This window comes from Carassius carassius, chromosome 7 (assembly GCF_963082965.1).
Source record: "Carassius carassius chromosome 7, fCarCar2.1, whole genome shotgun sequence".
Taxonomy (NCBI): Eukaryota; Metazoa; Chordata; class Actinopteri; order Cypriniformes; family Cyprinidae; genus Carassius; species Carassius carassius.
This window is the reverse complement of record NC_081761.1, coordinates 36,077,406-36,094,777: the sequence shown is the minus strand read 5'-3', so window position 1 is coordinate 36,094,777 and position 17,372 is coordinate 36,077,406. Positions and strand designations below refer to the sequence as shown.

Here is a 17,372-nt window from a genome sequence, read left to right as displayed (position 1 = left end):
ATTACAACCAAGAGCAAATCGATCGATTGAGAAACTGTGGTTTTTTTACTTCAGGTTTACTGTGAGTTTGCATAGAAAACAACAAATTCTAAAGCTGGGTGTTGCATTGGCGTCAATTGGCACAAAATTTATTTTCACAATATATATACAAAATAACTACTGACTAATTTATTTAGGAACACATGATTCCATCCCAGTGTGATGCTGCTGTGACACTCCAAACCAGAGAGAGAGAAGTGGAAAGAGAAGATGTCACAACTTTATCGCACGGGATAGTCCTCTGCTGAATCATAGCACAAGTTCCTCCATCTGTCTTACCCAATAACTTACAGCGAGAAAGAAGAGGAGGAAAAGGAGGAGGAGGATGAAAGTGATGATGAGGGAGGATGAATATATTGTGAATTAGCAACTGAAACATTAGTTAAGAGCCTGTCAGGGACAGACAGGCAGGATGCCCGTGGACTCGTTGTGGCTGGCGGCTGTTGTCGTTTCATTACCGCTTCTCTCTCTCTCCACCCAGCTGTGAGTATAACAACACACACATCAGGACTGCACCATGAAACACGTAGTGTAATGTAGCATGTAATGTATAACTTTCTCTGATCTAATGCTTCGGAATTCATTTTGTATTCAAATATTAAATTGATGCATTTCTTTGCAAATTTTATAGCCTTTATAGCACCTTATAGCAACTTTATTGGAAAAAGTTCAGCAAAGTTCAACAAATAGTAAATTATATTACTGATTCTTAAAAAGTGGGGCAAAACAGGGTGCAAAATTCAAAATAAGTCAATAAAATAGAAGCTTGTACTCAGACAAATATTAACATTAGGTTGGAAAATATTCTATAACTATAAAACTTGCCAGAGCCTTTCTGACACTGATGTGCTCTGCAGAGGCGGACTGTGGCAAGGGGTTGTCTGGAGTGACAGCTGCCCTTTATATTCCCTGATTTTATAAAATTTTAATGGATGATTTGATAAAGTGGGGACACAAATTTGAAACGCATTTGATAAAACAAACTCTTCTTGTCTCTATTTTCAATCTATTTGAAAGCATATGAATTATTGAAACCTTGTCAACTGTCAACTGTAAAAAAATACTCTATATTTACTCAATAAAATTGTGTCAGATTACAAGCAATATTATTTAATTTAATACATTAGAATTAGGGCTGGGCGATATATCGAACGATATGGTCGTGCGCATCTAATCAGTAAAGCTGCTTCCGTGATCGCCGCTAAAATCGCCATCACCTGCTTATACTTGGAGTGGCATTTAATAGACAGCAGAGGTGGGACTTTCAAGTCACAAGCAAGTCTTCAAGTCATATCCAAGTCCTCCAAGGGTTAAAGTTAATAAGATAATTAAGTGACTAATTAAATGATGATTGTACATTAGTGATGAACTTCTGCTGTTAACAATCAACATCACTGAAGTAAAGCGAAACACAAGAACTACAACTGAATTTAGCCACAGCCTTCAACTGAAAAAACAAAACAAAACAAAAAACACTATGCCACCATAATTGTGGTCAAGGTTTGCTTTAGGTAGTCTCTTGACCCTTTTACTAATTCAAAGCAATTTGATTCTAAACAATTTCAATATTGTTTTCGCAACAAACATGTATGCATTGCTGAATCAAACCTTGTAATAACAGATGATCTTATGCTTTTTCTGCTTATAACTCATGATGACTTGGACATCGTGAGATAGTCTTTGGATTGTTGACTGACATTCAGCTTTTACCAGAGTTGGGACTTTCAAGTCACAAGCAAGTCTTCAAGTCATATCCCAAGTCCTCAAAGGGTTAAAGTTAATGAGATAATTAAGTGATTAAGTGATGATTGTGCATTAATGATGAACACCTGCTGTTCTTGAGAATTACAGAGGATCAGATGTTGATGTTTTATTGGTTAAAGTGATGCAACCATAATGGAGATCAGTGTTTGCTTTAGTGGAGCTCTTGACCCTTGACTGTCGTGTTAGATCTCTTTATGTAGCATTGCATGAGGTGCTGTAAAGCAGAGAGAAGACATTAATCTGTATGTGATAGGTGGTCAGATTACAATCAAATTAACATTAGCTCTATTTATGTTTGGCATAATCAACCCAGTAAAACTACACTATGGAAAAAAAAAAATTAAGTGAATTTTAAATCTACTAAGTGCATACAAATTTGAAAAACTGCACTCTGTAGACACACACAGAAATCAAGAACCAGCATATGACTCTCAACAGTGGTGACAATCAATAAAATGTTGCATGCTGGGTAAAACCTTAGTAAAAACTCCCGTCATGCACTGCAGTATGAAAAATTGTCACCACTGTTGAGGATCGTGTGATAAGTGTGTTTGTCTAAAAACCTGAAGTGATTGTCTCCTTTTGTGTCTTTCAACATTGAAGCATTGTGATTTTTTTTTTTACTTCAGTTCAGTAATAGCTGAGTGTCAGTCTACTATCCAAAAATAAACACAATTTCATGATGTTCAGTCATCATGAGTTATAAGCAGAAAAAGCATAAGGTCATCTGTTACTGCAAGGTTCCACTCAGCAATGCATACATGTTTGTTGCAAAAACAATATTGCAATTGTTTTGAATCAAATTGGTTTGAATTAGTAAAAGGGTCAAGACACTACTTAAAGCAAACCTTGACCACAATTATGGTGGCATAGTGTTTTTTTTTTCTTTTACTTTTTTTTCAGTTGAAGGCTGTGGCTAAATTCAGTTGTAGTTCTTGTGTTTCTCTTTACTTCAGTGATGTTGATTGTTAACAGCAGATGTTCATCACTAATGCACAATCATCATTTAATTAGTCACTTGATTATCTCTTTAGCTTTAACCCTTTGAGGACTTGAATATGACTTGAAGACTTGCTTGTGACTTGAAAGTCCCACCTCTGATAGACAGAGCCGTAGATCGCTGACAAACCACGCCATATCGCGTTCATTATCGAAGGCGATTCATCTGCGATAATGAACACGATATGGCGTGGCTTGTCAGCGATCTACGGTTCTGTCTATTAAATGCCACTCCAATTATAAGCAGGTGATGGAGATTTTAGCGGTGATCACGGAAGCAGCTTTACTGATTAGATGCGCATGATCATATCGTTCGATATATCGCCCAGCCCTAATTAGAATTAATTAAAATTAATCAAATGAGATGCTTACAAGCAATCATTCAAAATGACTAAAATAACATGAAAAATATAAGTAAAATGTATACAAAAATATTGGTTTTGTTGGAGAAAGTATGAGAAGCACCCGGCTGCAGCCAGCATATAGAGGCGGGGTTGCACATGTTAACCAGATCCATACCTACTCTGATTGGTTCGATCGTCTTTCATAGGCATACATGATAGTAAAATGTGTGTGTAGTGTTAAAAATAATACACTATATTGAATTAATTAAATTGTGGCAACAGATTACAAGCAATATTCAATTTAACATAAGAATTCATTGGAATTAATCAATTAATCAAATTAATTTTTTACTGTGTGGACACTGATTTTGATGCAGTGAGATGACAATAAGTCTCAAGTTTAAGGCAAATATTTTAAATTAAATGTACTAAAGAATTACAGTTATTACAATTAATTACTATTAAAATCAATATATTAATAGTAATGTTAAAACAAAAAAATATTAATATACAATACCAATATTACTGTTATGCTAAATTATATTACCTAATTTTAACCTCAATTTATTGCCAAATATCATTTATATTGCTTAATTTATTGATAATGTTCATTTACTGGAGTTGAAAAAATAAATTAGCCGCTAAGGTCTTTCCTTTAGAGCCCGGTGTTCTTTGTGCATTCGCTTTTGTAAGAAGCGATTATAATTTTCCAACCAAATCAGTGGAAAGTAAATGAAATCTATTTAATTCATCCAATTAGGTATCTCCTTGGGCATCACTCATTTACAGTAAATAACTGCTGTCTGTGAAATGAGGCCAAGGCCCATTTCTCCTAAATGAATGTGTTTTGCTCAGCTACATTCTCTCAGCGCCCAATATACTGAAGGTGGGCTCCCCAGAGAAAGTGTTCCTGGAGGCACAGGACTATTCTGGAGCCAGTCTGAATGTTAAAGTCTCAGTAAGAAACCCTAAAGATAACAACCGTGAAGTGACGAGTGAGTCAGTTACTCTGACATCCGCCAAGAACTATCAGGATCTAGTCGAGATAGAGGTGAGGCGCTCCACTCACACCAATGTTTTGGAAGGAGACAATTTTTTTTTGAATAGACATTTGTACAGTGAAATTTGATTATGTTAGCACAATGTAAGTTAGCTCGCTGTGTTTCAGCACATTTTTTTTCAGTTGTCTGTGTATGGCGTGCAGTGTTGGGAGTAACTAGTTTTTATTTAATTACAAAATAAATGTAACCGTAATCAGTTACAGTTACTAAGAAAAAGTGAGTAATTAAATTACAGTTACTTATGAAATTTTTAAAGATTACAAAGGGGATTACATATGAATATTTCACACATCCACATACAGATTTAAATGATTTCTTCTGAGACACACGGCCCTATAATTTCCGCGATGCAGAAACATAGTCTGGTTCGTAGAATCCAGTCATAAAAACGGGATTGCTATTGCCTAACGCGGACAGAATATGCCACATTTTGGACAAATAAATCAAAAGTAGTTCAATACACATGAATCAAAGCATGGACTAGTGTCTATGAATATTAAGCCGCAAAAGACATTATGAATCCTGCACGTTCTGCATGTCTGTGGAGAACAGGAGCGGACCGGACATCTGGAGAACCGCGACAATTCCCAGTGGCCTGGCAGACGCTATTTTAATATTATTATTGTATAATTGCCTGCCGAATGTACTGTACTAAAGCGATCATTTCCGAATCCGCCATTCGATAATTACACCTCTAATAATTCATGGATCGGTTAGTTGTGACTGGCAATGGTTGGTCGCGCGCGCTCTCCGCGCCTCCGCCGAACGGTTTGGATCAGACTCAGAGTAATCAATGCAAGAGAGAGAGTCCGGAGTGGAATGTAGCGCACAGCTGGAGCAGAGAAGCAAAACTACTTTTCAGGGTTTGCAGTGCAGGTCAGTTTCATCTGTAAAGATGCTATAGTAGTTTTGTATTTGTTCACTTAGTCAAGGAGCAACAGCACATTGATCACACTAACTCAAAATACTGCATAAACGACATCATTATTATCTATTGTAATGTTGCAGTAGTAATTAAGCTGAAAAATAATGAGATTTTATTATAGGTTTAGGGGAAGCTACGACAGACAACTACACAACCCTTACGGAAATGTATGTTTTAATATTTTGCTATAAATCCAGAGACAAAGGTTACTATTGCCACAAAGCACACAATACACCATGCCACAAATTAAAAAATATTTTACAAATTTATTTATTTAAAAACAAATACAAATCCATTTGCAAATAAATAAAACAAGGTTAATGTACTTTTATATAATAAAAGCATTGTAAATTTGTGTAAGGGAAAAACGTGACTCATGAATTAGGATTTTTCTATAAATATATTGAAGTGATGCACTCATTTTGACATGTAGGCAATTTAGAAAGTATAGTTTTGTTAAATCTTGAGTATTGAAGTCATAAGAGAGATGGATAACAGGGCAAAATAAAGAGACTGAAAAGAAAAATGGAAGTGAAGGTGCAGTTCAGCAGAGAATTTTTAATTATTTTGCATGTCCCCAAACTAAAGATTTAAACCTTTTTTATGTCAGGTCCATACAAAAAATAGTGTTGTCCATGAATTTGTTTGTATGAGTTAGAGATTTCCTGGTCTGAAATTTTTTTCGCAGTCCACCCCTCATGGAAATTGATGCAGACTTGCGGTTTCATTTACTATACATAGGCCTACTGAAGCTCGGAGTGTTTTCAACCTCTGCCGTCTCGATATATTAGTACATGAACACATAAACACAATCTCTATCATGAATCACTTCATGAGAATTTAACTTGTTTTGAGAAAACTATCATCATATACAAAGAGCAGCAATGTTTCAGGAGTTTAGTACACAGAATAGGAGGTATGCTTATTACATAAACATATTTGAGTTGATCTATATGCTTTTATTTATTATTTTTTAATTAACTTTTTCTTTCCAAACTATTGTTAGAAGCAGTGTTTCCTGTAACTATGCAAAGATTTGGTTTCAAAAAAAGTTTCACTAAACAATTTCTTATGATTTTAAATTTGCATTGAACTTCAGATCAATCTTAAAGTAAAATGCATAACTAAAGTCTGATTGTGTGGTGGATGTGTTCAAATTTGATCATCTTAATTCAAGTGATGAAGGATGGTGAAAGTCTGACAGTATTGAGCTCTATTTAAGGTTAAACCATAGTGTAAATGTTGACTAACGGTTGCAAATAAACATTTATTAGAGATTTTTAAAAGTAATCAAAAAGTAATCAAAAGTAATCAGTTACATTACTTTAATAAAGTAATTGAAAAAGTTACACTACTATTACATTTTAAATAGGGTAACTTGTAATCTGTAACCTATTACATTTCCAAAGTAACCTTCCCAACACTGATGGCGTGTCTGTAGATACCCGGAAATGTGTCTGTAGATACCCGGAAAACATGACACTGCAAGATTTTTGTCTCTTTCTAGAGACTTTTGTACTCCACATTATTGCACTTTTTGTGAATGTGTTTAGCTGTTTGTGTTCACGTTTTAATGCATATTTATAAAAGTTTGAACATCCTCAATGTTGGTAGACTCTTGATGGCATCAGCCTTGAGAGCAAATCTGTTTATCCCTGTGGAGGAATAGTGTCAGGAACCTTCAGCCTGACGGATCCAGCTAGGTGAGGATGAGTGCCTGTGTGGTTTTATTTATGTATTACTTTTTAATGAAAAGTATTATTAAAACTAACATATACTTTAGTTAACTTGAGTTAACATGAAATAAAGTATGAAAAGCTATTTAAAATAACATATTTTACCATTAGAAGATAATTTTAATCACACCAAATGTCTTTTTGTTTAACTAAATAAAATATGAAATTTTGTTTAGAATATAATATAAAATAATATCATACTGTATATGTGGAGAGAACTTGTTATCTTTCATTATGTCAAATGTTTGTTGTTTTACAATAAAAAAATAAATAAAATGTGTAGTTAATGTATAATTTATTTGCTATTAAACTAAGAAATTACAAAAATTAAGGTTCAGTTCAAACCAAGATTGAACACAAAGCTCTTTAAATAAGACTGTGAAATGACAGATAATGATCTTTTAATCTGGTGTCTAAATAGCCCAGGCTTGTGGAAACTTGTGGCGTGGCATCAGAACAGCCCACAGAAGAACTTCTCCAGTGAGTTTGAGGTGAAAGAATACGGTAGGTGTCTCTGCGAGCTGTTACGAAACAACATTACACAAAGATAAACCCTTAACATTTACAATATGCTAATATCAACTCAGCTTCTTCTTGTTCCTTCTGCAGTCCTGCCCAGCTTCGAGGTCACTTTGAGTCCACAGAAAGCCTTCTTCTACGTGAACGATGATAGTCTATCATTTGATATTAAAGCCAAGTACAGTACTTTTGTTGTGTTATGGCTATATTCATGTTTCTAATAGCTTAAGAAGGTCACCGGATGCCCATTTTCCACAAGTTGATATCACTTGATCTAATGAAAAGTCTATAATATACTTTCATTAAAATTCCTCAACGGTAGTGTAAAGCAACCCCCTTTTATATGTAAGTGTGTTTATCCTGAAGGTATCTGTTTGGGGAGAAAGTCAGTGGTCATGGATTTGTTGTATTTGGTGTGGTGACTGAAGATAAAGGGAATATAAGTATACCAGGCTCCTTACAGAGAGTGCAGGTACTGTGCACACACACACACGCACATAGCTATATATACATTGAAAACACTAGACCGATATCAGATTTTACAATTACCTGCCTCTAGGGGTGTTCCCGACTAAGGATTTTCATTGTCGAATTGGTATTGTCGAATCTTGCCGATATTCGACTGATAGTCAAATATTTGGGGGCGGAGCAAAATACATTACCGCCTAACATAATTACTGATGTTACCGCACAGGGAAAATGTGTAATGAACAGCTTGCAGATATAAATGGGGTAAATAATGTTTTATGTTTTGATTTACAGATATCTAACACTTAACGTCGGAGGAACCATAACAATTAACAATTTTATTTAAAAAAAAATTTAACAATAGTGCTCTCATTATAACCTTAGCCTAAAACGTTAGCAGTTAATTTTCGGGGGCGGTCAATCCCTGGCTCTACCTGACCAAGTGTTGAGGTGTCCTTGAGCAAGACATCTAACCCCAGCTGCTCCCGACGAGCTGGATAGCGCCTTGCATGGCTGGCATCGGTGTATGAATGTGTGAGTGAATGGGTGAATGTGAGGTAACTTGTAAAAGCGCTTTGGATGGCCATGGGGTCTGTTGAAAGCGCTATATAAATGCAGTCCATTTACCATTTTCTGCATTTCTGTTTTCAGCTACACACGCTGAAGATGACCAGTAGAGTGACGCATTTGAAAGCAAGTTTTTAATCAATGGGATTCATCTCATAATTTCATATAGAATACGTTTCATTATTTATACATCATAACGTTAATATTAAGACTTATAGGCTGTTTGCAAAAAGGGCTCGAATGAACATTAACATATCTGCAGGGCTCTGAATGTGAACTAATTTTGTGGACACGTTCTTCACGAAACAATGTGCAGAAACACAGCAGCTAAACTCTTAAAATTCACAGTGTTTTAGTATAATGGTCTTCTCATTATAATAATATGTATATAACAGTCATGGTTATTTATATTTTGCATTGTAATTTGACCTGCTTGCGCTGTGCTCTGAAGAGATTTTAATTAAATAATTTAGATTCACGAAAATAATATATCCACGATATATATACACTGGCTGAAAATCACTGTTTTGAAATCACTTGTACCCTACCTGTTCGAAAAAAAAATCCAGTCTCTGTCTCTGTCAGTTTGAGTTTTGTAAAGTTTAAAATCCCTGCAGTCAAGATGCTCCTCTGTCGGTCACGGATTATGGAAAGTGAAACATAAATCTAAAGGGGTGGTTGGATTTATTCATGCACTTTAAAATATTAATTTGAATCTTCTTTCTTTTCAGATTCTTACTGCTTTATCATAATAGGCTGTATATTAACCTTTTGGGAGAAAACTTGTAGTTCTATGTGGAATCAGACAGTTTTGCTCCCCCATAAAGTCAAAATGGCATAATTATAACAGCCCGTGAATATTCGACTGTTAGATTGGTAGTCGAATCAGGCTCCTCGAATCAAAGCATCAATTAGTCGACTATTCGGGGTCACCCCTACTTTTATGAATTTGTGAAATTTGACCCTCATTGGCCCACTTTAAACCCAGGGTATTATGTGTTCCTTTTATGTTGAATGTCAGATCTGGGAAAGAAGTGGAACAGCAGAGCTAAAAGGAAACACATCCTGCAGACCTTCCCAAACATCATGCAGCTTGTCGACCAGTCACTGTACATTGCAGTGAGCGTGTTAACCGAGTCTGGTAAGAGCTACACGAAGTCTGGAGAACCTTCTTGCTGGACAACAACATTTTTTATTTTTAGGCATCAAAACATGTAATTTGCATGATTGCATTTCTGATTATTATTATGTTTCAGGCAGTGAAATGGTGGAAGCACAAAAGAAAGGCATTCAGATTGTGACATCATCATACACCATCCACTTCAAAAAAACACCACACTTCTTCAAACCTGGAATGCCCTTCGATGTCTCGGTATGAAGCTTTAACCAGGAAGAAAAAAACATAACTTACAGGAAACTTATTGGAAGTAAAAGAAAAAGAAAAACACTAACTGCATTCCATATTTTTTGGTCTGGGTTTTGCAAAAAGGTCTACATAACAAATCCTGACCAAACACCTGCTAAAAATGTGGAAGTAGAGGTCAATCCTGGAGGGGTCAGAGGTCAAACAAAAGACAACAGCATTGCAAAAGTTACTGTCAACACTCCGGGAGGATCTTCTACATTGGAGATTATTGTAAGCCCTGCAATCTACACTTTTCTAATGTTCAGTCGGCTTCACTGGTGATCTTGAAAAACTAGATCAGTTAACAAATGATAAACAAGCAGTGAGACATATTGTTCACATCACATTAGAAAACAATATTGTAACAACATTAGAAAACAATATTTTTTCCAGGTAAAGACCAAAGATCCACAATTAAGTGGCGAACAGCAGGCAGTGAAGAAGATGACAGCTCAGGCTTACAAGCCGAAAGGCGGCTCCAACAACTATCTGCACATCGGCATTGATGCTGCAGAGCTTCAGATCGGTGATCAAATGAAAGTCAATCTGAACTTGGGAAGGAGTCCAAGAGTGATAGATCAAGATTTCACCTACATGGTGAGTGACAGTCACACCATGATTCAAGAGGAGACGTTATTAAAGGGTTAGATGACCCAAAAATGAAAATTAGCTCATGTTTTACTCACCCTCAAGGCTTATCTTTAGAAGATGACTTGCTTGTATTCAAATTAACTACATTTTTAAAAACTTTTTTTTTTCAGTGCTACCTTGTTTGAGTCAATCATGTAAACTGTAACTGAGGATCATATACTTGAGGATTACATATTTAACAAAGTAACTAGATAGATATTACTCATCAGACTCTAACTGGTCGTGTTAAATTTACTCAATTTCTTTACTAAATGTACCTAACTTATTTAAATATATTTTGCGTAATTCAATACATAAATTGTGCTTAATTTAAATTTTAAAATCAGTACTTTATCAGTAAAGTATTACAGAAAGTGTATTAATACACTTTTGAGTGTTTCTGAGAATGCAACATTGATGAATCATGATAAAATTCAAATTGGCTCTAAACATTCACATTCATATTCAACCTCCTTTGTGTAGAATCTTTTATTCTTTAAAATCATCAATAAATGTTGTCTGTTAATGTTTAGAAGCTTGTGTCACCTCTCTACTACAGTCTTGGCCCATTCCTCACCTGAAAAAGCTTCCATATAACTGATAATCTTTGGTTTTCACATTGCCACTGCTTTCTTTAAATCAACCAGATATTTGCTATGAAAATTAAGCCTGGAGACTGAACAGGCCACTTAAGAACATTCTATGACGGATCCCTGAACCAAGCAGAAGTAGATTTGTATGCTCTTTGCACCAAAGACATCAAAATTCTTGTGAAAATGGCCTGATACTCCAAAGTCTCCACGATGTCCTTCATACAGTCATGACTTCCTGCTACTGTAAAGCAACTTCATAACAGGACTGATCCACATCCAAATTTTACGATGGAGATGGTGTTCTTCTTTGCCTTTTTTGCAGCAGACATACCGCTGATCCATGGGTCCAAAAAGTTCCTGTTTGGTCACATCACTCCATAAAACATTCCTCCAGAGCTCCACAGGTCTACACAAATGAATTTTATCAAGTTCAAGTTGGCCTTTTGTTCTTCTTGATCAAGAGTGGTATTCTGCAAGATGTCTCAATATGAAGGCCATACTTGTCTAGTGTTCTTCTTACACACTGCAATGTGACCTTGAAATGGTTTTCCTCCTTTTATCGGGTCATCATGCAAGTCTTTGGCTGTACATTGCATTTTAATCTTAAGAATAAGGCTGAGAGCTGTGTCTCTAGGAACTTCCCACATAGCAACATTGTGTCGGCCCAGATCCGGCCCACATCTGGCACCCATGGAAAGATGATCTGGCCCACATGCAGCGTGGAATGATGGCACTTGGTAAATAACTGTTTTTCTACAGTTTGTTGCCGTAAATTAATGGTTGCCAGCAAAAAGTATTTTTCTACAGTTTGCTGCTGTTAAGTCAAGGAAAAAACTGTAACTGAAAAATGTAAAAGTACGATTTAAAGTTAATTAAAGATAATTAGACTAAAATATTTGTGAACATCCATAGAAAAAAAAGTTATGCAAAGTCATACACTGATAAAGAGAGTAAATACTGAACTCAACTGTATTAATGTGTGTTTGCACAAGAGAGATCTGTTAAGTTGAATTTAGTTTTGTGGTTCACCATTGTGCTGGAGAGTAGAGCCCATGCTTCAGTAAATTTTGGGACACAATTTCTGATCTTCTGCTGCTTTATATGAAGACAGTAAATGTGGGGCCGCTGATACAGTGGTGATCTCTGTGTTGAGTGTTTCAGCACATGCATGTGTGCTATTGCTGACAATGAGCTGCAGTGATTTGAGTAAAAGTAATGCATTTAGTTACTTTACTACTACACATTAAGTGTTTTATATTAAGAAATATTCCTTCTCAGTGGACTCAAATGAAATAAGTTCATAGTACTAACATAGTAGGGATGCTAGTTTTTAAACTCAAACTGTTTGAAGCAGTGGGAGTGGAGTTAAATTCCATGGTAGAATTTACGGTAAAATACTGTAAAAAAATAAAATAAAATTAAATAAGAGCCGTAAATGAATGAATGAGAGCTGTAAATTAACAGTACTTTACTGGCACCCCTGCTGCCAGTAAATTACTGTTATTTAACGGCACAATTTTTTACAGTGTACAACAGTTAGTAGAAGTTAAAGAACCATGTTCATATCATTATATCATTTATATCATCATAAATATGATGCTTTGGCATCTAGGATGTCTTAAGGGTGAGTATCACAAAGGACTAATTTTCATTTTCGTGTGTGCTTACCCTTTAAGTATGCAGTCTTTTCTTATGTGGTTTGTTAAATGTTTTAAATGTATTCAGTGATTTTTCATCTGCCTCATTTTCAGATCTTAAGTAAAGGTCAGATAATTCAAGCAGACAGGTTTATGCGAAGAGGACAATCTCTAGTGTCTCTGTCTCTGCCTGTAACCAAAGACATGGTGCCATCCTTCCGCTTTGTGGCTTATTATCATGTGGGCTCATCTGAGGTGGTGTCTGATTCAGTCTGGGTTGACGTGAAGGACACATGCATGGGAACGGTAATTCAGCCCTGGTGACAAAACTCTGTGAATTAATATTAGCTTGTAAAGTTGATCGATGTTCTTCGATCTTTCAGCTTAAAGTGGAAGTTCACGATCCGGTCGATGTGTATGAGCCAGGTAAAGACTTTAGCCTAAGCATAACAGGAGATCCTGGGGCTAAAGTTTTTCCTCTTTGAAGTGAAGTGAAGTGACATCAGCCAAGTATGGTGACCCATACTCGGAATTTGTGCTCTGCGTTTAACCCATCCAAAGTGCACACACACAGAGCAGTGAACACACACACACACACACTGTGAGCACACACCCGGAGCAGTGGGTAGCCATTTATGCTGCGGCACCCGGGGAGCAGTTGGGGGTTCAATGCCTTGCTCAAGGGCACCTAAGTCGTGGTATTGAAGGTGGAGAGAGAACTGTACATGCACTCCCCGCACCCACAATTCCTGCCGGCCCAGGACTCGAACTCACAACCTTTCGATTGGGAGTCCGACTCTCTAACCATTAGGCCACGACTACCCCCAAAAAACTTGTGTCTTTCCCCAACAGATCTTGGATGTTGTTGAGTCACATGACATTGGCTGCACAGCAGGAAGTGGAAATGACAGTATGCAAGTCTTCAGTGATGCCGGCCTGCTGTTTGAGTCCAGCTCTGCTGGAGGCACTGATGTCAGGACATGTACTTAATTTTTTTTTTTTTTTTTCTGACATATTCAAAAACATCCATTTACAGACTTTTATAACCTGATTTTTATAAACTATCAAGGAATTAATCTCCACTTAGGATGGCCAATCATGCCATTTTCGCAGGACACGTCCTGGCCAGGAATTTTATATTGCCAAAAATATCCACGTTTTGGCTTTGTTTGCACTGCACAGACCAATGGCTTCTTGTGTTTTTGAATCGCTTTCACGTTACTTTGATGTAATACACCGATCAGTCTGATCAGTGCTGCTTTCCAGTCCAACAATAAAATGTACACGTATTTGCATCACTTTGACCGTTCTCTGTAGATACCACCTTCTCACGCACCACGATTGGTCGATTTACGTACAATGTCTGCAGGTTATTGGTCAAGGGATCATTACCGTCATTAAGTATGTAAACAGGAAACCCAAGCCAAAACCTGGATGTTTTAGGCAATGTAGAAATCCTGGCCAGGATGTGTCCTGCGAAAATGGCATGAATGGCCACCTTATCTCCACTACTGATTTTGTTCTCTTCCAGATAATCAATGCCAATCTTCATCACAAAGGAAAAGACGAGATACAACCTCAATAGATCTTCTGCGTTCTCTATGTAAGAAAGTTGCATGCCATTTTTAAACAACTGTTCTATTGATTGATCAAGGTATAGCTAAAAAGCAGTTATTGCAGGGCTGTAAACACCATTGACATTGAGGTGGAGGTGGAAACTTAATTTGCTCATCATACCACCTGGTGGCCAACGAGTGTAAAACCAGCAGATATATTACAGACAGAGGTGTTAAGTCCAGTGGTCAGAAAGTAAAAGTCCTGCCATATTTTTTTTTTCCACCCATGAACTCAGCAGCTGATTTCACCAGAGGAGGAACCAAGTCATTTCTTCCAAGTCACAAACTAGTCTCAGGTCCTAAAAGAGTTAGGCATCAGCCTGTTTATTTCCTAAACAATTCTGTTTATTTTAACATACGTTCAGTTTTTAAATAACCTAACTTGTGGAACATCCACATGCAAATGAACCATTGGTTTAGTAGTTGTAAAGAATAAATTTGTAATGAATATACATTTTTATAATCTTGTTCTAATAAGATGCACATACATCATGACCCAGTATATGAATCTCAACAATGGTGACAATCAACAAAATGCTTCATGCTGAAGTGCATGCTGGGTAACACCATAGTAAAATCTCCCATCATGCACTGTAGCATGAATAATTATTGTCACCACTGTTGAGGATCATATGATAAGTGCTCATGTCTAAAATCCTGAGCCTTCTCAGTTTTTTTTTTCCATTACAGTAATATTTGTTTAATATGACTTTTTTGTAGTTCAGTAATAGCTGAACATATTTCAACAAGCCAAAGAGAGATACCTTCATGATGTTGATTTCAATGTTTTAGAAGACAAAAAGGGCAATTTAGTTTGCTATTTTACGTTTTTAATTCAGCAATGTGTTATTGTTTACTATGTAACAACTGCAAGTGCTTAAAAACAAATTACTTTGAATCATTAAAAGGGTCATGAGCCCAACTAAAGCAAACACTGATCTCCATGGTGGCATCAGTTTAACCAATAAATCATCCAATCCTTTGTAATTCTCAATAACAGCAGGTGTTTATCACTAAAACACAATCTTAAATCAATTAGTCACTTAATTATCTCATTAACTTTAACTCTTTACGGACTTGGGATTTGACTTAATACTTGCTTGTTACCAGTGTTGGGAAGGTTACTTTGGAAATGTAATAGGTTACAGATTACAAGTTACCCTATTTAAAATGTAATAGTAGTGTAACTTTTTCAATTACTTTATTAAAGTAATGTAACTGATTACTTTTGATTACTTTTTGATTACTTTTAAAAATCTCTAATAAATGTTTATTTGCAACCGTTAGTCAACATTTACACTATGGTTTAACCTTAAATAGAGCTCAATACTGTCAGACTTTCACCATCCTTCATCACTTGAATTAAGATGATCAAATTTGAACACATCCACCACACAATCAGACTTTAGTTATGCATTTTACTTTAAGATTGATCTGAAGTTCAATGCAAATTTAAAATCATAAGAAATTGTTTAGTGAAACTTTTTTTGAAACCAAATCTTTGCATAGTTACAGGAAACACTGCTTCTAACAATAGTTTGGAAAGAAAAAGTTAATTAAAAAATAATAAATAAAAGCATATACATCAACTCAAATATGTTTATGTAATAAGCATACCTCCTATTCTGTGTACTAAACTCCTGAAACATTGCTGCTCTTTGTATATGATGATAGTTTTCTCAAAACAAGTTAAATGCTCATGAAGTGATTCATGATAGAGATTGTGTTTATGTGTTCATGTACTAATATATCGAGACGGCAGAGGTTGAAAACACTCCGAGCTTCAGTAGGCCTATGTATAGTAAATGAAACCGCAAGTCTGCATCAATTTCCATGAGGGGTGGACTGGAAAAAAAAAAATTCAGACCAGGAAATCTCTAACTCATACAAACAAATTCATGGACAACACTATTTTTTGTATGGACCTGACATAAAAAAGGTATAAATCTTTAGTTTGGGGACATGCAAAATAATTAAAAATTCTCTGCTGTACTGCACCTTCACTTCCATTTTTCTTTTCAGTCTCTTTATTTTGCCCTGTTATCCATCTCTCTTATGACTTCAATACTCAAGATTTAACAAAACTATACTTTCTAAATTGCCTACATGTCAAAATGAGTGCATCACTTCAATATATTTATAGAAAAATCATAATTCATGAGTCATGTTTTTCCCTCACACAAATTTACCATGCTTTTATTATATAAAAGTACATTAAGCTTGTTTTATTTATTTGCAAATGGATTACCATTTGTATTTGTTTTTAAATAAATACATTTGTAAAATAATTTTTAATTTGTGGCATGGTGTATTGTGTGCTTTGTGGCAATAGTAACCTTTGTCTCTGGATTTATAGCAAAATATTAAAACATACATTTCCGTAAGGGTTGTGTAGTTGTCTGTCGTAGCTTCCCCTAAACCTATAATAAAATCTCATTATTTTTCAGCTTAATTACTACTGCAACATTACAATAGATAATAATGATGTCGTTTATGCAGTATTTTGAGTTAGTGTGATCAATGTGCTGTTGCTCCTTGACTAAGTGAACAAATACAAAACTACTATAGCATCTTTACAGATGAAACTGACCTGCACTGGAAACCCTGAACAGTAGTTTTGCTTCTCTGCTCCAGCTGTGCGCTACATTCCACTCCGGTCTCTCTCTCTTGCATTGATTACTCTGAGTCTGATCCAAACCGTTCGGCGGAGGCGCGGAGAGCGCGCGCGACCAACCATTGCCAGTCACAACTAACCGATCCATGAATTATTAGAGGTGTAATTATCGAATGGCGGATTCGGAAATGATCGCTTTAGTACAGTACATTCGGCAGGCAATTATACAATAATAATATTAAAATAGCGTCTGCCAGGCCACCGGGAATTGTCGCGGTTCTCCAGATGTCCGGTCCGCGCCTGTTCTCCACAGACATTCAGAACGTGCAGGATTCATAATGTCTTTTGCGGCTTAATATTCATAGACACTACTCCATGCTTTGATTCAAGTGTACTGACCTACTTTTGATTTATTTGTCCAAAATGTGGCATATTCTGTCCGCGTTAGGCAATAG

At 36.0% G+C, this 17,372-nt stretch overlaps 1 pseudogene; it reads left to right on the top strand.

Annotated features, from left to right (window-relative positions):
- The first annotated feature begins 342 nt into the window (after positions 1-342).
- LOC132144267 (complement C3-like) overlaps positions 343-17,372 on the top strand; it is a 37,867-nt pseudogene continuing 20,837 nt past the window's right edge.